Source organism: Amphiura filiformis, chromosome 17, assembly GCF_039555335.1.
Source record: "Amphiura filiformis chromosome 17, Afil_fr2py, whole genome shotgun sequence".
NCBI classification, from domain to species: Eukaryota; Metazoa; Echinodermata; class Ophiuroidea; order Amphilepidida; family Amphiuridae; genus Amphiura; species Amphiura filiformis.
This window is the reverse complement of record NC_092644.1, coordinates 55,891,025-55,918,065: the sequence shown is the minus strand read 5'-3', so window position 1 is coordinate 55,918,065 and position 27,041 is coordinate 55,891,025. Positions and strand designations below refer to the sequence as shown.

Sequence of the window (27,041 nt, the reverse complement as noted above, 5' to 3'; positions counted from 1 at the left end):
TTGTCTTTGAAATCTCCAATAGGCCTACATGTAGCTTAAAATTAAAGAATCCATGTATATCAATAGTATACTTATAAAGTGTAATACAAACTTTTAATGCAACAAATTGCTCAAAATGAAGAAAATGGGTCAATTTGGGGTCAAACTGCCCAAAATTCAAAGATCATAGATTACTGGGGAAATTCGCTTAAATATTAGTATAAATGGCCATTGCCATGGCAATTGCCTTCCCTTTGAAATCTCCTAATACATGTAACTTAAAATTAAAGAATCCCTATATCAATAATATACTCATTAAGTGTAATACAAACTTTTTTAATGCAACAAATTGCTCAAAATGTTGTTTCTGGGATGAGGGAGGCAACAAAAGTTGGTATATTGGGTTTTACCTTGATGATAATGGGGATGAAACGCGGGGGACAAAACCTTCGAGTGGATCACCTGATGCGCGTTGGTACTGATACCGGAGATGAAAGTTAGCAGCGACAACATGGCACTGATGATGATATCTAGGACACTATCATGCAGCAGTTTGAGATTGTGCCTGTGACACTTATCAGTTTCCGTAGCAACATAACAAGTAGCCATTTATATTATGGTTTTTTTTTTGTAAATTTTACCTCATATTGTGGAGATGTCCTTAAAAGTTTTACTCCCAAATAGCCAGTATTGGGGATAACAAATTTTCTTTCCCTCATCTTATTTTAACATACCACTGTCACCGTAGAAGGTCAAGGGTCAATACACATGGCTTAGTTGGAGCTCTCCCATACTGACAGTGTAAAAAAAGAGATGCAATGCAAAAATCTACATTTTTTACTTGATGTAACGTATGTTGTGTGTCTATTTCGTTTTTCCAATTTATAGTGTTATGTAAGTTTTTACCTGTTGTCTAGCTTTTTCTGTAATTTAAATATGAGGTCTATGGGCCTGGTTCAAAATGTGGGTAAAAAAGGTGCATTGGGTCAGAAATGGTCGTAACTCAACACATGAAGATTTGAGACTACTTCTAACTGCATAAATAGATTGATTGACAAAAAAAAAAAAAACATAGACTAGACACCAGAACCTGGTAAAAAGACCCAAAAATGACAAAGTTATGGCTAAAAATGTGATTTTCAGGGGAAAATGTGGCCATTTTGGATTTTTGCTGTGCACATTCTTTTTTGAAACCCAGGCTTAACATTTTGTAATTTTCATGTTGAGATAGGCCTAGGTTAAATAGAACATACAAAAACCTTATCCCGAAGCAAAACAAAACAAGTCCCATTTATAGCCCACTCCTAGCATTAAGTTCCACCCCCAGGTTATTAGGATTTAGTACTTTGGGGTATGGGGCCCTACTAGGCCTAGTTCCTATAGCTTAAGTACTGATGCATGTGAAATGATTAAGAATCAGAATAGGAGCTTGTGATTTTCATAATAATCATAATACCACTAACATGTATGAATACGAGCTTGTGACATGAGAGGGGCTCATATTCAAGGAGCATTATCTACTGGCGATTTTACTAATATGCTGTAAAAGAGAAACACCTACCCCTGTACTTGATTTGCATTCTTAAATGTGGTTCTTAACTCCTATATGGAATAACTGACTATTGGCTCAAGAAAAGGGACCGCTACAGTGAAAAGATATTATATTTGGTGTTGGCGTTATATACAGCATCATTATACCAATGTCACATATTGGGAAAATCCATGTTTGTGTTCTATGAAAAGTAAAAAAGTCTCCATGATTTTTATTGCATTATATAAATGACCTATGTACAGAGGTTCTCTCCTGTAATGAACAATTTGAGAAAGATTGAGGAACTCCTACAATGACGTCACAAAGTAGAGGGATATTTCACTTTTTTCAAAAGTTGTAAAATGTGAAATATGGGCCCCACCCTGTTCATAAATGGAACATCCCAATATAAACAGTTGTTGTTTTATATTTTTTGATAAAGACAAAGGATGAAAGAAGATGTGTAGAAAAATTTACTTTCATAGATGCTTGTCTTAGGTGCCCAAAATTTGTTCAAAAATGGCATAAAACGGCAATTTACAAGTCCGGGAAATACGTGTTAGGGGGCATATTTTAGGGGGCCCATATTTCCCAGGAGGGGGCATAGCAGATTTTTTTATACTGATTATTATGAACACTTATCCAAACTTATTAAATTGCCAAAATATGGTTGAAATTTGCTGACCCCCATCTTCCACCTTTTTCCCATGGCATCAGTATTTCTCAGAAAATCTCTCTTAATAATAGATTGTCCTGCCGCAACAACAACATATTTTGTATCCCTTTAAGCTACACCACGACTTAAATTTTTGTCTAAAGGGACTTTTTGGTACAAATGGCTTCAATAATAATGAAATCAAATCAAGCATCAAATCATGATTTCCTATATTTGAAACCTATGTGAGCTTTAGGGAACACTATAGTCGAGATAGTGCCGGGAGAGTAACGGATGCAAGGCTCAAAGTATCTGTAATGTCAGCAAAGATTATTTTGTTAATTTAATAGGGCAGTTCAAATTAAATCTCTTGCCATTTATCATATCAAAGTGTACTTAAATTGTTTTGTCTTTAATAAGCTCTGGTAGAACTCTGTGTATGTATAAATTTAGATAAGGTCTTTTACCTGCAGTGCAGGAACAGTAAAGATTTGATTTACATCATGGCATGAGCTATAGCTAATTTGAAGTCAATACTTGTCCGGAGCAACAAACCATTAAACGATTAATTGAAAAAGTTTAAAGAAGAACACAATGGAGCACTTACGTTTTGAATTTTGTGCTATGAGAATAAGTACAAGGGTATCTCAAAAGTTCATAAACAGTGTAACTCCACTTGAAACATCAGCCAACAGTAAAAGAGTAGCAAAATGGGAGGAGAGATCTACTAATCACCCACCAACTTTGAATATTCCTGTTGGCGAAGAACGACCACCTGGTGCAGATGCAAGTTGGGTTGAATGGAAATGCTTTAATAGGTTAAGGTCTGGTGTAGGAAGATGTAAAGTCAACCTCAGCAAATGGGGATATCGAAAGAATACAGCAGATGTAACCTGCGATTGTGGAACAGAACCACAAACAATGGATCACCTACTGTGTTGCCCTCAACTGGAGCAAACATGCACAACTGCTGACTTAGCAGTTTACAATGAGAATGCTGAAAAATGTGTGCAGCACTGGCTGAAGCACATTTAAATCTTGTGCCGTGGACACGCTAAGAATTGTGACGCCAAAGTTGACATTATAAACCTAATAGAAATAATAAACAAACTACGGTAAAATTGTTCGGCATATTACGCACAAAACTATACAATAATTTCATAACACATCTCCGGATCCCAAGTATCCACCACCTCATCTTTACATCTAGCCCAATTGCAATATTAAACAGTTGCATTATTATAATAGTAGATTATAAAGATGATATTCAACATCAAGAAATGTGTACTTGTTCTTTGTGATTTTATTCAGAAATCAAGCCAGTACAATCTCTGATGGTATATAATATTCTATCCGCCAATTCTCTGCTCTGTCACAGGACTCCACCACATGGACACAGCTCTCAATAATTCGCAGTGGACGAGGAATAACGACAAGGTCAAATTTGAACGTAAGTGCCGTTCTTCATATTGTAAAGCAAGCTCAGTAAAAACAATCGGTTGTTTTCTATTAAAAGTGTACTAAGGCACCACATCGAATTTGTCCTATAGAACTATCGGTGCCAGGCTAGGTACCGATAACTCTTAACATCACTTTCTGAAGATGTAATAAATTGTATCAAGCATAATAATTTACAGTTGCAAAGTGTTATTGTTTTTCATTTAAATAAAAAAACGAATGACAATACACATTTTCAGGGTACGATAAAAAGTGCCATCGGTACCTCTTCGGGCACCGATAGCGCTATAGGACTAAAAAAGATGATGTGCCTAAAGTTGAGGCATATTCTAAGATTAAATGTCAATTTACGAGGGTCATTCAAAAAGTTCTACCTGTTGGGTCATATCTTTTTTTGTTGTTAAAGGTAGCTACTTACTGTCTTACTGTGGTTTTCAGGACACCAACCAAAATCTGAAAATGGTCTTGACCTGATTTTGTCACCACCTGTAGATGACATTATGAACTATATGTATGCAAATTTTCAAAAGTTATGACCCAACAGGTAGAAATTGTTGAATGGCCCTCGTATATCAGTCATTATTATCAGTCAGTATTAGTCATTGGTAAACAAAAATACTTTCTTACCAATATTATTATTTTGCAGTTGTAGCGCATAGGCGTGTAACGGGCTGTATTTACTATAGTTAAGAAATACTCAGGGCTCCCGGTGTCTCTTGTGCGAAAGAACTGTCACTATAACAATTATAGTAGAAAACAAGAAGCCAATATATGACAACTATTTTTTATCAGTAACAATGTACCATTAACAATGCCACTGAAAATCCGCCTGCAACCAATTAACGAATTCATGATTAGTGGCGTCTTCAGGCAGAGAAAAACTACTCTCACTTTTTATAAAATGAATTAGGTCAGCTGATGTTTATAAATGATATTTAGTACGCAAAATATAAAGTGACAGAATCTTTTTGATTGGAAACAGTAAAGGTCAATGATTGCAAGAAATGGAGCAATTAAATGTCATGCATTTATTATTATATTGTAAAAGATAAATTGATAAAATGTGAGAGGCAACCGCGTGAAATCGTAAACTTATGCGCAAAGCATATCAACATCACATGCATAATCAATGAAATGTCATACATTTTCTGATGTGAATATGTGAATAAAATGAGATGACAACCCCGTGAAATCGTAAAATTATGCCCAAAGCATAACAACATTAGATGCATGGTCAAGCTAATGTCATCTCCTTATCGACAAGAGTCAATCTCGAGAAATCAGTGTGCGCATTGACCATGAGTATTATTGGCGTTTGCCAGTCACGCTGCTATGCCATTCAATGACATTTAGAATTCAACGTAGACTGATGTTTGAACGCAGTATGTTTTAATATATTCATATAATACTCAACAAAGGATTATTTATTTAATTTACATTTTATTTATTAAATAGGGTGCCACAATAAGAGTGGGCGCAATTTGTAGACATTCTCTTGAAAAAGGCCCACGCACACTTGAACGCACCCCAGTATGTGTGCTGTACTGCTTTGTCAATTGGCCGTTAAATGGTCTGTTGCTTCGGACAAGTTATCGACGATTGCTCCTGCCATGTAAATCAAATGTTTACTGTTCCTGGATTTTATAAGGTTGAATCAATGTAAAGGTAAATAACCTATGTAAGTTTATAGAGTTCCTATAAATCTTGTATCTGATATTTATCCAGCTAACAAAATAGGATGTGTTAAACAAGAAAGAGATGAATTAAAATGCTATTTAATGTCATCAAATGCAAATTGTTATACATCAACAGTAATATGGATATGCTATACGGAAAATGAAACAGCTGTATTTATCAAGTTTATCTGTAATTGCTTTGCCTTCTACCGTTGTCCTATATTTGCGTTTGTGTCATTTGTCATATCATGAGTTAATGTATAATCATTCACGTACGGTTTATATCAGTACAGCTGTGTCATTAAAACGAATAAAAGCTACTATTGGGATCCACTCTCACTATCGCAAGATAAAACGTAAAAGGATGGACATTGATCTGAATTATATACTGATGATATTTGTTATTCATTGGACACTGAAATAACAAGCGTTTGCTTATAGACATTTCAATATGCATTTCATGTCAGACCTGCTAGATATTAGAACAATAATAGACAGAAATATGTTTCACGGCCATTTCACAAACGACTGATTGTTTCAAGTTGACTAAATGGAATTAAATAAAAACGACAAAACAAAAATCCACGACTAGTCTTTTGAATGTCATGCTGGGGCAGACGACAAGTTTCAGTTTTTTTGTAATTCAAAAATTTCACAACTGTAAACTTGCAAGACTATACAAACAAGCGTAGTATTGGTTTAGTGGTTCTTACGATAGCTCTTGATATTTTGAGCAATTATCTCAAAAACGTTTTATGAACAAATTTTTATCTTTCCCCAAAGTAGCCAGTGCACATAAATGTTGAAAACGAAACAGTGCAAATACACAAAGTCACATTTGTTAATATGGTGTTCTGATGCCTTCCGATAGGAATGCGACGATTATCATTCCAACTAAATACCTTTATATCTAATGTGCCTCTGTGGATTAGTTGGTTAGAGCGTCGTACTAGTTTTGCGAAGGTCGCCGGTTCGATTCCGGCCAGGTGCACTGGGTTTTTCAACGTTTATGTGCTATGGCTACTCTGAGGAAAGATTAAAATGTGTTCATCCTAACTAAGTATAATTACTTTCTTAGACTTTTCATGTTGATAGGCTGGCACACAGAGCATTAATACGCAGCCATGCCATTGACATCCAGATTTTGTCAGAGAATGGTTGACAACATTATTTTAATAAATACCGTAGTTAGTATTATTAACCGGTCTTACCATAAGCTAAAACATTATACTCATTCCTTTCCTTTCAGATTCAATGTGTAGTTATTTTTGTGTTAGGGAATTTAGTAGCCACCGATTGGTTCGACTGCTTATTCTGGTATTCATTTCCAGTACAAGTAAACACTGTCCCGAGGCAGGTTGTTATTACTACATTGCAATGAATATAGATAAATACTAAACAGTTTGAAATGCACTGCACGCAAGTAGTATTGAAGTAAATACAGTGAAGTATTGCTTGGTTCTTACTACAGTATTATTGGTCAACTTGGTGTCTTCTTATAAGCTTTTGGTATTCATGGCATTATAAACTCGAAATCCAACCACAAACCTTCGATTAGCATACGCTACACGTAAACCTGATTAACCGTATGCTTGAAATCTCCACCACGACCTTAATTTAACTGTTATTTGTCACGAAATTGTATCGAATACTATGTTTTAGATTCGTGAAACAGATACACAGGTATGGCGATCGAGGGACAATGATTCTGAGTCGGCCACAACTATTTATAAGAACTGTAAACTAGATGTTGAATGCTGAAAGGCGTCAGTCAATGTTTCAAGGATCTGTTCTGAAGGTTAGTTGTATTATTTTTGTAAAATTACAATTCAGTGTGTTTGGCTAATTGTCGTCAGCCAAACATGCACATATTAATTTTATAAATGATAGAAGAATCAAATACATTGTGCAGGTGACTATCAGCCCATACCAATATAAAACGATGCTTATTGTACTCATTCCACCTTAAACTTGCAACTAAACACGAAAACACATAATTATGCAGACGCATATATTCGCTTGTCATTTTGCAAACATAATTGACAATAGCAAAAACAAGACACTTTGTCCAATCTTTGTAAGAAGCCTATCTCGTATCAAGCTATTTGGTTTCCCATTCTTTCATCGATATTGCATTATAATTGACAATGGGTAATTTCATACTATAATCACTCAATGTAAATTGAAAACTTCAAGGTTATGATGATATATATAGCTATAAGCTATTGATAGACAAGAGACTTACATGTATTACAATGCTTTAGTCCTCTATAATGACGGTAGTTGCTATGTTTGTCATTATAAAACACATAAGGTTCTAACTTATTATATTCATTCAAAGATATAGTTCTATTACGAGAGGTTTTGAGTTGTGCCCTTAACTTGTTTGTTTTGGTAAATATGTGTACTATGGACTGATCCTGGATTAAAGTAAAGAAAACGAGATATTTCATAATGTGCTCTAAAATACATGCTTGTAGTGAGACATTTAAACTATGAAGGAGAGCGAGACAAATACAACCCTTCATAACATAGGAAACTGGGATACATCTGCACAGATTATATTTTAGTATTCTTTACCTGTAGGCTCTGCGTCGAATAAGTGGACTTATATCATCATCAAGTTCTGCGGCCTCTTCAGGAGGCAATGCAAGTGAACCGGTAGAAGCTCTTTCACTTCGCTTTTCTTCATTTACAGTAGAACTGATGGGCCTATTCGATAAGTGTGCTACTCGACTAGCTACGCGTGCTGCCGCTTTTGCAACCGCGGATGAAGTAGAGAAAGATATTGTGGCAGAATGGCTGCGAAAAGTCATCTTATGTGAGTATGTGTAATTCCTTGCGTATGAATTCCAACTGCGAAAGCAAGTCTGAAAACTGTTCTTCTAAATACAGATTTTAATCACTGTCATCACAATAAGCGTTCAAACAATAACAATACTAAAATATCTAAGACACACACAGCGATGGGTTAGTTTACGCGACCAGCGCGACAGAGGAATGCTTCAGTCTGCGACAAGTGATCATGTACATATCATTTATATATCAAGTCAACCTGACCTACCATCTGTATTACGATGACGTCATCAACATAGAGAAAAAGGCACCAATTATTGAAGCAAATGCAATTAAACTTTACCGGTTGGCAGGTACATATGATGCATCGATACTTAAGCTTTAAATAAAAATCTGTTGTGAGATATAGCTTGACAATGAAATTGCACCAAAGTAAGTATGATATATAGACCAATCATGTATATGTATTTCACTGTAATCCGGCATGAATGATACTCGCTTTCTGATTTCAACTTTTGATTCCCTGTCAAGGTACGCGTGTGTGGTTCCACAATAATAATGGTTTGAGGCGTTTGTTCTCAGTTCCAAGGCAGAATAGGCAAGCTACAAATAGTATACACCAAGCAGGTCAGTTAGTAAACCAAGATGCGTCTATTTGGGTAAAAAGGCGGCTCGTGAACTGTTTGCAGCGTACGATTACAGATTTCAAAAGTGTAAGTTCCCACTGGTGGTGTTTTTTTGTGGCGGTAGCAGTTCTCTGAGCATGCGCTATGTTCACACATGGTGTCCTGTGAAAATTCACGTTCGATAAGACGGTCACGGTGTTCGGGAACTATAGATGAAATTCAACGCAGTAATTGTTGTGCACATGTATTGGAAAATACTATAGTACAAATCTTTGAGGCTAATTTTAAAATGATTAACTCGTGAAATGTTCACGCATTTGATTCAGGTAATGACAAGGAATTATATGCAACAAAAAATCGATAATAACTATTGAAAAGAGGAATTGGCTAAGAGATATAAAATAAATAATGTTTTTACTGTGCGATTCTTCAATATGGAGGCGACGTATTTATTGGCATTTCATGAACCCTTAGCATTATTGAAATATTGTCATTCAGGAACACACAATGAGTTGTGTATTGTAAAATCTGGTTAATAATTATATTTTAAAGCTGATTTCACTTTAAAATGCAATTTGTTTAATGCAAAATCAAGATACAAATGTAAACGTTTGTCTGTTAAATAAATGAATAAATAAATAAATAAATAAATAAATAAATAAATAAATAAATAAATAAATAAATAAATAAATAAATAAATAAATAAATTTCGGTTTTTATGTAGTGCCTTTTTACCAGATCTCTGAGGATTCAAAGAGCTGCAATTTCGCTGCCATGGTGAATCATCACAATCAGATCGCATCAACTAATCATTTAGCCGAACTGGCACAATCCTATCCACACTTAGATTTTAACCTCCACAAATTATCTGTGCAGCTCCCCAAATTCCATTGGGCGAAGGAGGTTTTTGATAACCAAACAACTCATCACCGATTTTGTGAGCAGGAAGAAACCGGAGATCCAGGGGAAACCTACGAGAGCGAGCATGGATCGGGATAAACCAAGTCCACAAACAGTCCTTGGGCACGGCCGGGGCTTGAACCCGGGACCTCAGTGGGGCAACTGTTGAAATTATTACGAGGAAATCTTGGGGAATAACTGGAATGGAGAACGCAGAGAGGTACAGGATTTGGAGTTCCATTAAGGACTGGAGGAATATCTTGATAGTTGATTTTGATTTAATGCACGTGCCCCATGACGAGCAATAAATTCGCCGTCATGTACATTTTTGGCCTGATCGAAACATATCAGAAATATTGATGAGATGCCATAATCTAAAATCGTTAAAATAAGGACCCTGAGACAGCTTTCAAAATAACCGAATATACGTATATGTAATAAACATTATATTATATATGTTACATTAAATAATTAACATTTTGGTAAACAGGTCAAAACCAAAGTTACAATATCGTTACATGCAAAGTCGTCAGTGTTCATATCTCGAGTCAGAAAGAGTACCATCAATAGTGCACCATTATTATATGGGTCTTGATTGGTCCTGTATCAGCATCATTTATCTATTATTATTATTATTATTATTATTATTATTATTATTATTATTATTGTTATTATTAATACAAAAATCCCATAAGTGATAGTGTTTAAAAAAATTAAAACTGCGACCATAATATTTTTTTTGAGATTGGCTAAATCAGGACAATCTTTTTAATAGCTAAAATAGATAAATAGATAAAAAGATAATAGATAAAAAGCTATAGATAAAAGCTTTTTTTAAAAAGACATATACCATCTGTCAATAGCAAAAAAACAAAACAAAAAAACAAACAAAACAAAACGATCTGCAGATCATGGTGCATTCAAACAAGAAATTGACATGCAGCGTAGAAAGTAATATTAGAAAGTCGTGTAACTTTTCCTTCTATGTCCATTGGTTTAATTAGTGTGGTTGGTATATTATGCAAAAACAATAAATAACAGAATAGGCAGTTGATTCTGGCAATGGTTCTTTCAAATTACATTACAAAATTTCGTTTTTTCAATTTGCAACTTTTCATTGCGCTGTTGTCAGCTTCTAACAAAGAAGACAACTAGAATTTGTTATCATTTTTATGAATCCAGTTCGTGTCAGTCTCAAAAGAGGGCGCTCATTAAGTATCGCACGCAGAAGTCATATGATTTCAAGGGTTGAGAACCAGAAAGCCTTGTTGTTAGTAACGGCTTTCTGTAATTTAACTAGTTCACGCCCATGCGCACATCGAACATAACGAACATCGTCAATGAGCACGGTGAACTTCGCAATAACGATGTGCGCATCAGCGTGACGTGTGTTTATAACACAAAGGCTTTCGGGATTTACTAAAGTGAGTTGACCTTTTCGGTATATCCTATAACTCCTTGCGTTACACCCAGATGTCATCATTTGACACATCGTGCAGTAGCGATGTTCGCTAAACGATGACTCATCGGTGTGAGGTCAAATAACGACGTGTCGGGTCCAACCTCGAGGAATTATGGGATTTAAATATATTCTATAATTCATAGCACAGACTCTATTCTTATCAGTGAACCATTACATGATATAATGTGCAATATTTATGAAAAGAAAAACGCTCGCGTATTATTTTGTAAAAAGGAGGTTCAAATTACATTGTAGGGTTTACATGCGAGTTTAAGGAGAAAGTGGTTATTCAGGGCACCGCGGCGCGCCGGTACCTCAGTTTTCATTCTCTAAATGCTTAATAAACATTGGTGATAAGTTTGGTCGCTATAAAATATTACGCGCTTTGTTTTGAGAAAGCTCAATGTTCGTCGTGTCTGTAACATGTCTGTAAGATATCGTTTGTATGGTCGATATATTTTATTATACCCATTTGAAATTATAGAAAAACCTCATAGTTTTGCCAATGTTATTGTCGTTCACGTTCAATATACATAGACTTTTTACAAGTCCTTGCTACATAAGTTACTAATACCACAGTCATATTACATCATGTACATTTCCCTATCACATGTCACTTTTCATGTATGACTTTAAAATCTTTTGCAAAATGTAACCATGCAATTTCTAACGGAAAAGGGTCAATATCTTACCAATGTTATCTTGAAAGGCAACCTGTTGCCTCCAACTGGTTGCCTCCTTACAAATATAATAATTTGTTTATAGTAAATGGTATTTTTACTAAGCCGACCATAAGGACGTCATCATGAATCCATTCATTACCCCAGGGAATGATATGGAAACAGTCAAGCGTTGAAGCCATACAAACAAGCTTTCGTCATGGCCTGGCTGAAACAGATGCTTGAGATCAGCCACATTTTAATTCCGTAGCTTTGGTAATATACAGATTTTGCGCCAAAATTGTTTGCATTTAATTTTTTTTGCCTGTTTTCTTTGACTGAAATTTATTATTATAAGGCATTAGTAACAAGGGATCAAATATCACTAACTTGATGGTCAATCTCGCTTAATTAGCAATAATTATCAAGAAAAGTATTAAATTTCTTTTTAAAATGTGGTGACAAATTAAACTGCCGTCTGCTATCGATGTCCGAGCATTAAAGGGCTAAGTAGCTTTATAAAATACTTTATTATTCTGGCGGGAATAATCGATGTAAAGGCTATGGATTATTATTATAATTAAAAGATTTGTACCAAAATGTGTATAATCAGTGAAGGCTTTCTGTTTCCGTTCAGGAGAAGGCATTAGTCTACTTGGCAAATCAGGCGGGAATGATAAGCTAGAGATCTGTTTCAAAAAGACATTTTAAGGTTGGTCTGAACCCTGGAATTATGGAAACTTTCGGGCCTCATAACTTCTAAAATATTTTTTTTTTTTTTCTTAATTTTTAAAAACTAGATCAAAATATCTAGGACCCGCTTTTTCATTTTTTGACCAATTTTGGCGCAAATTTCTCAAAGTTGGTCGAAATTCAAAAAAATGAAAAAACGTGTCCTAGATATTTTGATCTAGTTTTTAAAAATTAATAAAAATTTTAATTTAAATGTTACGGTGCACAAAATAGAAGTGGGCCAAAAACCGGTATTTTGGGGATTTTGGGCCAAAAGTGCCATTTTGGCCCAAATTTGACCTCACAGATGAACTTATCAAGTCTTTGCCATTCTAAATATGTATACTTTTATATACTTTGGACCAACAATTTAGAAGTTATGAGGCCCATATTTCCAGGGTTCAGACCAACCTTAAATGTGATTCCTTTTGCTAGTTTGCTTGTTGAAACGGTCGCTCCATGTGAAGACACGCTTGAGTCCTGCTAGGACCAGGTACATTTAAGCATGTTGGCTATATAGAAAGAATGAAAGAACCCGATTTGAAGACGAAGATAAAGGAAAAAAAGACCACTCCCGGCAAATCAAGTAAACACTTAACATTATATAGCCAAATACAACATGAGTATAGGTATATAAACGAAAAACCGATGATAGAATTTAACAATTTTTGTTTTCTCATCTACGATACCAGTAATTAAGATATATCCAGACATAAGGCCTGATTGTACAAATAATGTTCGAATACTAGTCAATACAACAGTGTGATGCGCCATGGATCTATTGAATCTCTACATGCTTTTCAAATACATTTTTAATAGGGTATTTTTCTGAATTAGGTTGGTCAGTTACTGATTGATAATTAGATTTACATGTTGGATGAACATTGAATCTCTAGCAACAATGTGCAAAACATTCATTGTTTTTATTGTGCTCTTCAAAGGTTACCAAAATGAATACAAATAGTGATTTATTTATTTTAAAAGCCTTAGATTAAGAAACTTATACCTCAAGCCAGACTAAATACAAATACAGCGTGACAGCTAATCGCTTTGCAAATAACGAACATTAGTACTCCAATGTGTTTTTAATGAATATAAGAAAGCGTAGGAATAAGTCTAATGCCGTCACTTAGGGTGGGAAGTGTGTAAATTAACTCTTTAAATATTGAAAGCGAGGGATCAATATGTAGCTGATAAAAACATCGGATAAACCCAAACGAAGCACCAGCAAGCCATTTGTCTGCTATGATAATTCAGTAGCAGCAACAAAGTGCTAAATTAATCGTGGCATTTTGTTAAAAAGAAGTATTCGTAGCTTCGTCTTAATTTAGAATACGCTTATGCCGTTTAAAGTTCTCTTTCACTCCCAGTATTGTTTCACTACCAGTATTGTACAAAAGACGCTTTATTTGTTTTATTATTTTCAAAGCGCATGTGAAATAGAACATATAATTGTTTTATTTTCAGTTTAATTCATTCAATTGTACACAATGTACATAGATCTGGATCTTACCACCCCATTGACCACACCTTTACATCCACCCTAACACCCACACCCATTTTCATTTACACTGTTGCTATAAAGCTATTTTAATTTACCTGCTCAAACAAACAAAACTCAGACAAAATAATGTAAACTGGGCTCAAAAAGAAACTTATTTTTTCACAAGGTCATATCTTAAAACCATGTCCATAAAATGAACCAAAATTACACACAGGATCACTTCAATACTTTACCCTAAACACTTGTCAACAACCAAGCATTTGTTCAACTGACACCTCAGCAAAATGCACTGACACGTAACATCTTCCTGGACCACATTCACCGCCCAATAATTGGCATCTACCAAAAAAAAAAATATGTGAGAAATCTTACACAGGTGATAATTTCTATGTGGAATAGTGTGGAACGGGGCTGCTTCTGCTTTTCAGGTCTTGTTCCACACTATTCCACTTAATCACACAGATTTCTTGTGTTGGATGCCAATTATTGGGCTGTGAATGTGGTCCAGGAGGCTGTTACATGTCAGTGCATTTTGCTGTTGTGGCAGTTGGACAACTGTTTGGTTACTGACCATTGTTTAGAGTAGAGTATTGAAGAAGTAATCCTATGTGCAATTTTGGTTCATTTTTGTGGACAGGATTTTAAGATATGACCTCGTGAAAAAATATAAGTTTCTTTTTGAGCCCAGTTTATTTTCGTAGACTTTCCTGTAACTGGACGCTTGCAAAATAGCTTCTGGTCTTAAAATTAATCCATATTTGAACCACTTCGGTAACTTTACCAATAGTATAGATATACCCGTACCAAATACATACACACAAAATTATTGGCAGAGTAAATAAATCAAAACCGGTGGGCATTGAACGAGCCCATTCATGATTTGCGGTAATGAGGTACTTGAAGTACAACAGTATGCTGGTCAATATTAAGCAGACATTACTTGATACACTACGAAAATCTTGTACCCTGGGTGCAAATCGATTCCAGACTCAAATAATATAATCGAGGATCGCAATAACGGTGAAAACATATCAATTTAAATGTGAATATCCACCACAATTGACCTTTTTAAGTTGTTGGACAAGAATTTCCTGAAACTAGCTTGCGCAATGTTACTGCATATCCTATTACTTGTATGGAAAACCATACATAATCAATATGGATTGAACATTAAGTGGACTAGTTCTGTCAATTTTCCAGCGCATTATATTTGTGACGGATGGTCACATTAATGTGACGCTCTACGTCTTAAAATACCGCTGGGACAAACCTCTCCATGTGGCAAGTGCTTTCAACTAGGCTACTGTATGTAGTTATCGACTGCAATTGACTGGGATGTTTTTTTCCCTGACCTTGTTTTTGCTTGATTAAAGCTGTGTCAATGTTTGCATGTAAAAAATGTAGTGAAATTCTCATCAATCGGCATATAGATCATGGAGCCTTTTTCTTTTCAGCTTCGAGATAATTTAACATTATATCAGTTGAAACTCGATATGAAAATGCTACTATCGAAGTGCTTAATCAAATCAATATTTAAAAAAAATATATATGTAATGGTTATTTTATATCTTCCTTCTCCAAAGACCAATGTGCTATCCCAGCACTATCAATGTGTCTTTTGAATGCAAACTGTGGCTAGATCACAGTATCTATAAACATAATCGCAACTCGCATTGTTAATGTTGTATTGTTGTAAGTGCAACTTTCAAATCTGGACCTCAATACATTAAGTTGACCGATGTTTTATTGTTTTCGTATCAAATGAGGTGTCAAAATCCACTGAAATAAATTCGGCTTCCAACGCATTTTACAGATTTGTAAAACAATGGCCCGTTTTTGACTAATGGCCATTATTTAAAGAGAGTAATTACTTTTTTGAGATGTTTATTAAGAAAACGTACCCTAGCTGGGCGCAAATCGATTCTTGAATCAAAAGATATAATCGAGGATCGCAATAACGGTGAATATATATATATCAATTTAAATGTGACTATCCACCACAATTGACCTTTTTGAGATGTTGGAAAGGAATCTCCTGAAACTAGCCTGCGCAATGTTACTGCATATCCTGATTACTTGTATGGAAAACCATACATAATCAATATGGATTGAACATTAAGTGGACTAGTTCTGTCAATTTTCCAGCGTATTTGTGACGGATGGCCACATTAATGTGACGCTCTACGTCTTAAAATACCGCTGGGACAAACCTCTCCATGTGGCAAGTGCTTTCAACTAGGCTACTGTATGTAGTTATCGACTGCAATTGACTGGGATGTTTTTTCCATGACCTTGTTTTTGCTTGATTAAAGCTGTGTCAATGTTTGCATGTAAAAATGTAGTGAAATTCTCATCAATCGGCATATAGATCATGGAGCCTTTTTTATTTTCAGCTTCGAGATAATATAACATAATATCAGTTGAAACTCGATATAAAAATGCTACCATCGAGGTGCTTAATCAAATCAATATTTTTTTTAAAATATATATATAATGGTTATTTTATATCTTCCTTCTCCAAAGACCAATGTGCTATCCCAGCACTATCAATGTGTCTTTTGAATGCAAACTGTGGCTAGATCACAGTATCTATAAACATAATCGCAACTCGCATTGTTAATGTTGTATTGTTGTAAGTGCAACTTTCAAATCTGGACCTCAATACATTAAGTTGACCGATGTTTTATTGTTTTCGTATCAAATGAGGTGTCAAAATGCACTGAAATAAATTCGGATTCCAACGCATTTTACAGATTTGTAAAACAATGGCCCGTTTTTGACTAATGGCCATTATTTAAAGAGAGTAATTACTTTTTTGAGATGTTTATTAAGAAAACGTACCCTAGCTGGGCGCAAATCGATTCTTGAATCAAAAGATATAACCGAGGATCGCAATAACGGTGAAAATATATATATCAATTTAAATGTGACTATCCACCACAATTGACCTTTTTGAGATGTTGGAAAGGAATCTCCTGAAACTAGCCTGCGCAATGTTACTGCATATCCTGATTACTTGTATGGAAAACCATACATAATCAATATGGATTGAACATTAAGTGGACTAGTTCTGTCAATTTTACAGCGTATTTGTGACGGATGGCCACATTAATGTGACGCTCTACGTCTTAAAATACCGCTGGAACAAACCTCTTCATATGACAAGTGCTTTCAACTAGGCTACTGTATGTAGTTATCGACTGCAATTGACTGGGATGTTTTTTCCCTGACCCTGTTTTTGCTTGATTAAAGCCGCCAATGTTTGCATGTAAAAAATATAGTAAAATCCTCATCAGTCGGCATATAAATTATGGAGCCTTTTTCTTTTCAGCTTCGAGATAATTTAACATAATATCAGTTGAAACTCGATATGAAAATGCCACCATCGATGTGCTCAATCAAATCAATATTTTTTTTAAAAATCTATAATGGTTATTTTATATCTTCCTTCTGCAACGTCCAATGTGCTATCCCAGTACTATCAATGTGTTTTGGAATGCAAACTGTGGCTATGTCACAGTATCAATAAACATAATCGCAACTCGCATTGTTAATCTATAGCTTTTTCAACGGCGGAGATCTTATGCGATAAATCTCCACAGATTCCTTTTAGGCTGTAAAGACAAGTCAAATTGGGCAAAACAAAGTAAAGATACACAGTATAAGACTTTGACGTAATTCCAAGGAAATGTTACATGACAGCCCGCTTTATTTAACATGACTATTAAGTATTTGAATAACCAGTATTTGGAACTAGATTGTTTCGTGTATTCAAGTTTGCATACAAAAGGAAGGTGAGTGGGTTGTTTATTGTCACTTACTATTTACTTATGACTCAGCTTTCACTGATCTTTACTAGTGTGAGCTTTACTTTTGTTGTCCATTAGATGTGCAATCCGGGTGACTGATTTCAACTGACTTATTTAGTTCTAGTATTATTAAAGCAAGCGATATGTTAAAGGTCATTGCGTAAACAAGATACACATGTCATCCTGCGTTTCACGAACGTTTTACACAGCGCATCTTTATACTATATCAACAGGCTATATCAATGTCACTGTAAACACTATAGACGATCCAATTTCACGCATTCCTACACCCCAATAGCAGCCATTGATGGGTCCCATTCCACCTGCAATGTGAAATGATGCAGCCTTGGCGGGGATCTTAAACTGCATTCCATCACCCGTGTTGTGCGTAGACAAAAGGATGATGAAAGTTTACAACACAATGCAAAATAAGATTTATTTGAAACGGCTTTTATCCACCCAAATAATGACAACAATTTGAAAACTCATTCCATTAGCTTTTGCGTGGTGTACACGATGCTTTTACAAAGTGTTAATAACTTAAAACTACTAGGATCATTAATTAGTATATCAAGCCAAATAAACTGGATTTCGGACTATTATTACTTGGGAATAATCTTTTTCGTGGATATCCACGAAAAAAATTATTACTCAAATGACAACATGAAAATGGGTGCAAATTAACCATTGTATCACTGAAACCACTGTAACCATTGTAGAAAAATACATCGAATGATGGGAGGGCTGTAAGGTTGTTTGATGGCATGTAAAACTGAGTCATTTTAAAGAAAAAGTTGAACAATGATGGCGCTATTTATCTTAAATCCTGTTTGCATCTTTACAAGGGGTACACACTTGTATAATGGAATTAGAACATCAGCAAAAAGACTAACAAATGACAAGGTAATTTTCAATTTTTTATCATGAAATGTAAGGTATAACTCATATTATTTGGCTAATTTAAATTAAAATATATGTAAATAGCGCCCTCAATTTGCACACAAATGTACAGTTTATAGAATAAAAAAGGAGAAAAAGATAAATAATTTGATATAGAAACAAAAATCTTTATTAAAAATTGCTACAAAATATATGTGTATATACAGTGTGAAAGCTGTTGGTATTATTCAGGTCTAGAATTGAACATTATAATGTTTTGTTAGAAAAATTAATAAATAATCACATCAAACAATTATTGTCTGTTCGGTACCATGTTCTTTCGCAGAATATTGGGTGAAATGACATCTGTTCAATCAAACCTCTGTCTCTCATGTCTGTATTTAATCTATATAGCCTTGATACTCGTGGTTTTGTAATTCAACAGCATAACCACAAACTGTCTGACGTCAATGTTACAACTAGTTTGTAAGTGTTTACAAGATAACTAAGTACGGTTACAATACCCAAAGGCAAAGGTATAATTATGTACCTTTCTAAAATATGCTGTCCTTGGAATACAAAATGTATAGGAAAATTGATTAAAATATGAGACTAATTTAGTACCGGATGGATTGTAGGTGGTTTCTTGTGGTGTCTTTTCCTTGTGCAATCTGCTGAATGTGTCAGTGACTGACATACACTCTAAATAAAAATTACTCAATGTTGAGTAAAAAGGGTACAGAGCAACAAAATGAGTAAAAAGAACCTAAAAGTACTTAAATTGAGTAAAAAATTAATCAATATTGAGTTACATTTGACTTAAAATTGTTATTATTAGTCACCATATTAGAAGATATTTTAAGAATTACAGTGTGACAACAATAACACACCAACAATGTCTGAAGCAAATGTAAAAGCTGTTCATTTTGATTTAAAATGAATTGAAGTGTTTGCGTGTTCGTTATAAAATAGACCTCTGCTTTCTGGGATTTTCTTTGAACAATTGTGCACGTCAGTCAGATTATTGTAAAATATAAAATAATGTTCAAGTGTTAGTAAATACTTAAAATATGTGAAGACATACCAGAGTAAAGCAAAATCAAGCAGTATGGTTTAAACCAATGTTTAAACCATTCTAAAGATATTGAGAGCACAAGTGGGCCGCTTTGCAACCTTCAGTGCACCGGAGATAGCCCACTACATGCTATTAAGAGGAAATTATTCTTGCATTTCTCACAAACACTTTAAACGAATGTCCATTTAGTTCTATATGTTTGGAGTTTTCAGTTGTTACTGTTTGCTAAATTGCTATACACTGTGATTTGAGAAAGTCATTGTAAAAGTAGAACTTGCATTTGGACATAGAGTGCGCTATTTATATCCGTTGTCTCATATTGTGTATGGTGTAAGTAGATCACCGCCACCATCTCGCCATTTACTTTCAATATCAAAGATTTCTTCACTACTAAATGAGGGCGCACATCAAGTGTATGACACTTACCCCGTTTGGACCACCTGTATGAAAACGAATTTTTGTTATATATCTTTGGAGCAAGTTGTTAGTTTTCAGTTTTGTATGTCATTGGTTTGCTAATTATGACATTTTTATTTTGTCATTATATCATGTATTATTGAAATAAATGTTTCTTGAATTGAAATTTCTTAAATTGAATTTCCTCAGTGTCTAAATTACATTATTTAAGGTGGTACTAGACCCTGATAAATTTTGTGACTATTTTTGCATTTTTCTCAAAAAATAACTACACACTGGTAAAGTATTATTATAAGGGCAAGGAATCCAATTACTTCACTGAAATTTCAGTGATTCAAGACAAGTGGTTCATTATTTATGTTAAGAAATCGTACCGCTTGTGTGCTGAGGCTTGTGGATCAACGTCTAAGCGTTGTGCCTGTGCGTAGCGCACTATAAATCACTGCGCTTTTTTTGTTGTCTTGAGTCACTGAAATTGCCCCTATAATATACATAACTTTTGTTACCAGTGTGTTATTATTTTTTGAGAAAATGCAAAATAGTCACAAATTTATCAAGGGGTGTAGTACCACCTTAAGGACTATGATTTATATGAAGGAACTATTTACCTTTTAATTTAGAAGTCTTACATTTAGAATCGTATTTATATAGCAACCATCAACATGCAAAATTAAATTGGTAAAATTATTTATTTCTTACATTGTAGTACTCCATTCAAAGTCGCAAATGTGCATACTACAGTCTGCCGCCTGGACAACCAATTCTTTAGAAATGCTTAGTCGCGCTAAAAGTCGATCGATACATGTAAAAATCAGCACAATTCAGAGATACACCTTTTTGCTATGAAATTAATTTTCTCGGTCAAATATAAAGCAATATTTTTTTTTTTCTTCAGTAATGTCAGTTAAAAACTTGGTGCTTGAATATACATTTTTTTTTAAATCCTGGTGTTAAAATTAAGCATCAAATTGTGTCTTTTAGTGTGATATTTTTGATTTTTATAGGCCTTGAATTCGCCTGCGAGCTTTTTACGGAATTCATGTTTTAGCGTCTCAAACTAACATAGTTTGCTAAAGAAAGATATTTCCCACCTCTGTAAAGCACATCGTGTGGGTCTATATGTTATAGTTTTGTCAGAATTTCCGTTTTTGTTTTACCCCTTTTCCATGTATGCTCCGAAAATGTCAAACTAAGTAAAAGTAGGCAATGGTGAGTACTTTTATCTCGAGATCAACCAACAGAAATAGTCGATATTTCCTTTGTTGTTATCCAGGTCAATTTTTCATTGAAAGCAAATTGCCCGACCAGCGATTAAATCCCCAATTGGGTGTTCTGGTTAAACATGATCAGTAGGAGCGCTATAGGTCTGGGAATTTCTTTGCTATATTGAAGTTCTGGCAACACTATAGCCATGCCGGTATTCCTATTAAACCCAGGGATATCGATCCAAAATGCTAGTACTAGCCTTTAGATTTCACGTGTTGATTTAGAAATTTTTCAGCCGACAGTGAAAGATGGTGAAATCAAAACGGAAATTCTGACAAAACTATGATATATAGCTCACGGTGATGTGCTTTAGAAAGTTGGGGAAAATCCTTCATTAGCGAACTATATTACTTTGAAAAGCTAAAAGGTTGATCCAAGAAAAAGCTCGCGGGCCGAGCTGAAGCCTATAAAAATCGAATATCTTACACTAAATGACTGAATTTCAGGCCTAAGTTTAACACCAGGATTTAAAAAAAAAATCAGTATCAAGCATTATAGTTTTTCCAGCCATTTACTGAAAAAAATGAAAATTATTGCTTTTCATTTGGCTGAGAAAAAATTTTTTACACTGAAAAGGTGTAACTCAAAATTTTGCTCATTTCAACACCAATTTCGATCGTTTGTATTGCCTCATTAAATGACTGAGTGAGCCTTGCAGAACAAAAGAATCGGTTGTGCAGGTAGCTGACTGACTAGTAAGCAACATCACACGAAACAGACCACCATCGATTTTATATTCGAGACACCCGCTTGAGAGCCAGAAAAAAATCAATACACGCCATCACTCGTTCACTTGTAGCAGAATGTTTGTGGCATTTCATCAACTCTCAAATTAAAAAAATACCGAGACCGCTGGGAAAACCCTGCTAGATCAAAGCTTTAATGATAGGTTTTCTCGGAAAACCGATGTGTTTCTTTATCGGGTTAGTCTCACACACTGACAGGTAGCCTGAGTCTCTTAATACTGCACAAATCGTTAGTGGTTTTTAAATTGTGCCACCATTGTCATTGTCAATCCACAGAGTGTGGAGAGGGCCATGTAAGGTTGTTTTGCTTCAAGATAAGAGTGGGAAAGTCAGTTAACAAAACTGGGCCTATGTTTGTCTCCACATAATTTCGAATTGAGTTTGGGGGATTATTTATTATTGTTAATTACTGTAATGAATGTTATTACAAAAAATAAATGCCGAATTAAACAACAACAGGGACAGTTTCACTTCTTGTTTTGTGACAAAATTCTGCCGATCAAATTAATACACCCTAATTTACCCACAATAAATGATCACTGCTCAGCATACTTTTCGTTTTTGCAAATATGTGTAGAGTATTAACTCAGGATATAGACTTTAGAGCCCGATAGATACCCTCCAATGTACGCGACCCCTTGTAAACATTTTGTGCAAACACATACTAGTATACGGCAAGTGCATGGTTTCCAGCGTAAGCAGTTTCGACGTACTCGTTTAATGAACATGATGAATAAGAGTATGAAATGTATACATATCTCCATAAATGCTGAACCCTCCCCCAAACAAGGAGAGGTGGGTTAGATTGCATATAGTTGTAGGAAACACTGCCGTTATGAATGCATGTACACACTAAAAAGTGTATAATTATGAAGCATGCCTGCAACGGCCGAATCTTAAAAATTAGCCTTTTGTCAAGACTTCATTGAGGGATTAGACAGCTTTATTCCGTAAGTTGTATAATCCTGGGGTTGATACTACGGTAGCTCAGAGTATGCTTACGGTAAAACCAAATCGAATGCCAATCGGCATGAACGTTACAAAGGTGTAACCAAATAACGATCAGTACGCTTGCGACTAAATCGCATTACACGAGGGAGAAACCGCTAGTACATGTTTGTTGACGCAAGCGGAACAATTCGGATAGAGTTACACAAAAGTTGCAAAAGTGACAGTCAATCTTGGTTAAAGTCGTCTTATGCGTCATATTTATACATCAATTATTTATTCCTGATTATTGCGAATAAACAATTCCATTTCTACTATGCATTGTGAAATCTCGTAATAAAAAGACATTACATAATACAATACTAAAACATATCTGCTAATCACATCAATCAAAACTAGTAATCATTCAATTATCTCTCTGCTTGAGGAAACTATCAAAATCATAACGTGATTCTCAGAGTGATAAATCACATGCCTGTAGAATGTTGTAACGGAACAACAATTCTTTGAAGTTTTATAAGAGTAGATTACATTTTTATGTAACCGAAGAAATACATGTGATAAATGATGTATAGCTTCGATTGCAGTCGGTTCAACGACCTGATGTTTACATGAGATGGAGAGGCCCGAATCGGCAGGATCCAACATACAGTCACTCCAAGTCTGCTTTATAAAGGACATTAAGAGTTGTTTTGAAAACGAAGAGATTTTTGCTCACATTACGTGCTCGATTATTTTATATGTCACTTAAATCTACAACTCTGTAGTGAATCTCGGTCGTTCCCCTGCTTCGTAGAAATGCCATCGGTTCACTACATTCATAACAGGCTGTTTTTTGTTATTATAAAATGTAGAAAGAAAAAAAAATCGATGCTTTTATTGGAGTTGAATGATATAAAGATATAGCAACTGCACGCATATGGTTCTTGCCTTACTTAATTTTTACGCGATGTCATTCGTCTACAAGTAGACAGGGAAGATATTATCTATTATCCTGGTTTTAAATGTATTCTTGAAGCATTTGAGTTAAGTAACGTTTAATATAATATAATATACATTTTTCTGAAACAATGTAACATTTTAATACCCATAAATATAAATTATGACTCGTTTGCACAAACCCCAAATCATATGAACATTTTTCTGAAATTATAATATAGCTGTGGAAATATTAGAAAATAAGATTTAACTCTAAAATTTGCATTTGTAGCATGTAATTCTTTTGTAGATATGGTGTAATTTCGCAAGGGTACTTAAATATTAGTGACTATATAATTGTGAGACCTACAACAATGAATTCTTCCAAACATGTACTGAATGATGATACACAATAGTAAAAACACAATTATTGATATCAAATCCACATTTTCTCAATTGTTTTGAACAGGCATGTAGGTAATTTTATTCCAATTTATATTAAAGGTCATAGCTATTGGAGCGCATTCTGCGAAATTCATTTGCAGAAGAAAATTCTGATAAAATGCGCCATTTTTATTCAAAAATCAACAGACGATGTTTCCAATATTAAGCCAAAAATACATTAATTAACTTCAAACCATCATTAACCATCAATTTGCTGATATGATCAAAACTTTTGACAGATTGGATTTAGCAACTATAGATGTCTGACAAATCAATAAATTTTTGTTATTGTTTTTACTATTTTAAAAAGGCAGCAGTTGCCAAAGATCTCGTCAGACAATCAATTATCCGTTAACCACGAGAAACTACCACAGAGGGATAATGTATTTTGATAGCTATACAATTTCCTGGGGACGTGGTTTTATTGTTATTATACAATGCGTTACTATTCACTGTCGAACTCATAAAATGTATTGCAAAACGATATGCCATTATTCTTTGACGCAAGATTTAAGCCATGCATGGTGTCTTATGTGTAGTCTTAAAACTGACTGTCTTTCCTGAAACAGTTTATGCAGCTCAATAACAACTATGTCAAAATGTCACTCAATTATATAGCTGTGCAATGTGCATGTACCAGCAGCCTTTTATACATTCAAAGTGCAGCTGTACCACCTGTGCAAGTGAAAGAGGTCATCAAAGTGTCATCACAGCGGACTTAGGCTATTATTAAAGTCCTTGTACAAGCTCTTTCACGGAAATCGAAGTATGGTATTCTCAGTTGTTCTTGAATTCGATTGTTTCTAGATTTCTTAATTATTATTTGATTATTTTGTATGGAATTTGTTTTGCTTGGATGATTTTCATTATTGCAGTTTACTACTATGACATATTACCGTGATAACAAAAGATGGGAATAAATCATCATTTCATCATCATCATTCTAACTAGGTGCAAAACACTTGCCGACCATAGAGTAACAGCAGTTGAGCCTCATTTGGTCACGCCTGTGACAAACATAACCATGATAACCCTCTACAAAAAAAAGTCTTACACCCGGTATAAAAACAAACGCGCCCAAACGACTTAAGCTAATCGTAGGTCCATCCCATGCACGCAGTTTAGTGATAACATTTTTACCCCAACGCCTTAACCTGGGGTAAGGCTGACCATAAAAAAAAAGATAGAGGGGTGAGGGGTGAGGCCAACCATAGGTTTTTGCAGTATAAACCATGATGTTTATTTTGCTTTTTACTTGGTAGATTGGTTGAAATACTAGTCATTTAGGATAAAATCTGGTGAAAATCGCATGCTCATAGAATTTGTAGCCGAAAATCAATTTGTCTATACTTGTGTACAAAGCCAGAATTTTCAAATTTTGCGAGGGTACGACCACATTATGACGTCATAAATACAAAATGTGGCGAATGTTTGTACTTATTTTGGTATCACTGGATACAAAAGACCTATTTAACACATTGGTTTCAAATATAGCAGTATAATGACGTTTATAATAGAAAATTAGGGGTTTCCAACTCCCTTTAGTAGTCCGTGTTACAAAATATGGTTTAGCAGGACGAGAGTTAAATTATTTTTTTTATATCTATAATAATTTCAGAAACATGCAAACAATATCTCAGATGTTATAACCAAGTTTTTCATTACTATCTTTTTAAAGGATGACTCCAGCAATCACAACATTATGCCTTATATGTTAGAAAAATAATTATCAAGCACAAATCACATCGTTTTATTTATAACAAACTCATATTGACCATAAAAATGAATAAAAAACAGCCGGCTCTCAACACGCGATGTTCAAAATTCCCGCGCCGAAATTGGCCAATGCAATGACGTGGTGGTTATTTGTCAGCCTTCATTTTATTACTGGGACGTCATTGTAGTAGGGTCAATTTTGGACCTCCAGTGACCATCATTTCTAAACAGCAATTTTTTGATGGATTCTTGTACTTTGGGGTATTTTAAACAAAATAAGCTCCTATGTCCCTCACCAAAGTGTGGGCATTAGCTGGGAGAGGCCAAAATCCAAAATGGCCGCCGGCGGCCATTTTGAAAAAGTGAATTTTCGGTATCTTCTGAACGCTTTGGTCGTTTGAAGTCATTAAGGTGTCATTTTCGACTAATTTTGTGGTGAGAAATCCATTAAAGGCATTATTTTACCCATTTTTGGCCATCTTTGTCATCAAATCCAAGATGGCCGCCTTTGGCTGTACTAGAAATACATTAAATTATACAGTACATTGAGAAACAACTCATAAAATGTATTACAAGTGCACTTAATTCATCGTTTGTATTATAAATTGAACACCGATTCAATGTTTGTAACATTTATTCACAAATGAGATCGTCTGCTACTGAAAACAATCCAAAATGGCCGCCCATAGCAACCAAAATCCTCATAGCAACGCATTAAAATAACAAAAAATCAAAATTAAATAAATGCATACTGCAAAATTCAGTGGATTTCTAGTAGTGCAGCCGATGGCGGCCATCTTGGATTTAATGATGAAGATGGCCAGAAAACCTAACAACCTGGAATG

At 34.8% G+C, this 27,041-nt stretch overlaps 1 protein-coding gene and 1 non-coding gene across 2 annotated transcripts in view; one reads left to right on the top strand and one right to left on the bottom strand.

Annotated features, from left to right (window-relative positions):
- Window positions 1–27,041, bottom strand: part of LOC140138019 (GTPase-activating Rap/Ran-GAP domain-like protein 3) — a 238,967-nt gene that overhangs the window by 170,643 nt on the left and 41,283 nt on the right. The gene's annotated exons all lie outside the window — the stretch shown is intronic.
- On the top strand, window positions 6,217–6,290 carry Trnat-agu (transfer RNA threonine (anticodon AGU)). Its single transcript has one exon. It is a non-coding gene; the product is annotated as a tRNA-Thr (tRNA).